Source organism: Carlito syrichta, unplaced genomic scaffold (genome assembly GCF_000164805.1).
Source record: "Carlito syrichta isolate Samal-C Ts95f unplaced genomic scaffold, Tarsius_syrichta-2.0.1 Scaffold104920, whole genome shotgun sequence".
Classification (NCBI taxonomy): domain Eukaryota; kingdom Metazoa; phylum Chordata; class Mammalia; order Primates; family Tarsiidae; genus Carlito; species Carlito syrichta.
Window position 1 is genome coordinate 2964 of NW_007049016.1, and position 1319 is coordinate 4282.

The window sequence follows — 1319 nt, forward strand, 5'->3', positions numbered from 1 at the left end:
CTGGGGGGGGTTGCTGTCCCACTGTGTGTTCTCCCAAGGGGCCATGTCACCCTCTGGGTCGCGGGTGGGGCCTACCCATCTTCCTAACCAAGCGTGGCCCGCAGGAGCTGGCGGGAGGAGGGCAAAACTCCGCCCCCTCAAGTTTTGGGGTGTCCACACACGTCTGGGCTTGGGGACCTGGCTGGCATCCCCTTAGACAGATTCTCCGGTGCGGTTCTCTCCCTCCCTTCCTTCCCCTTGCTTTCCCTTTCCCGGCCCACGGAGCCCCCCTGCTGTCTTTAATTGGCCTTTGTGGACTGAATTCACTGGGTGAGGAGGGGCTCCATTGTCCAGAGGTGAGCCCCCCAACCCAGCTGTCTGCCCCTTCCCCGGCCTTAGCCGCCGGCTGCCGCCCAGAATGCCAGGAGTCGGCTGCAGTAATTTGGTCTAATTCCGCCCGGGAGCCGGCGACTACGGCCTGTCTCCCCCGCCCCCCCCCACACCCAGCTCCCCCCTCCTCCAAGGAGCCCTCCCTTCCCCCAGCCCGGTCCGCCGGGGGTGGGGAGAAAAGAATGGAAAGCCTGGCTTGGCCGTCTAGGACGTGGTCAGCGCACCGAGCCCCCGGCCGCTCCGGGTCAGGCCTGACCTGTCCTAGAACCGCTCAGGGGCCACTCTCTCGCCTCTCCCCTCCCTGTTTCTCTTTCTGTTACATTTCGGTTTTTATTTTTATTGTTTAGAGTCAGGGTCTGGCTCTGTCGCCCAGGCTGGAGTGACCATACGGAGCTCCCGGCAGCCTCGGCCTCCTAAACTTAGGTGATCCTCCTGCCTCGGCCTCCTGAGTAGCTGACACTACAGGCGCTCGCCTCCATGACCGGCTAATTAAATTTTTTTTTTTTTTTTGGCCAGGCTCGGTGGCTCAGCCTGTCATCCCAGCACTTTGGGAGGCCGAGGCAAGTGGATGGCCTGAGCCCGCGAGTTCGAGACCAGCCCGGATAACTTGGCGAGACCTCGTCTCTACAATAAATAAGAAAAATGAGCTGGGCATGGTAGCCTGCACCTGTAGTTCTGGCTACTTGGCGGAAGAATTAACAGAGCCCAGCAGGTAGACACCCAGCAGGTGGGCACTGGGGTGACTGTGAACATGCATGCCACTGCAATACAACCTTTTTAAGAGATGAGGTCTTAGCCGGGCTCGGTGGCTCAGCCTGTCATCCCGCACCTTTGGGAGGCTGAGGTGAGTGAATGGCCTGAGCCCGCGGGTTCGAGACCCACCTGGGCAACTTGGCGAGACCTCATCTCTACAATAAATCAAAAAATCAGCCGGGCACGGTAGCGCGTGC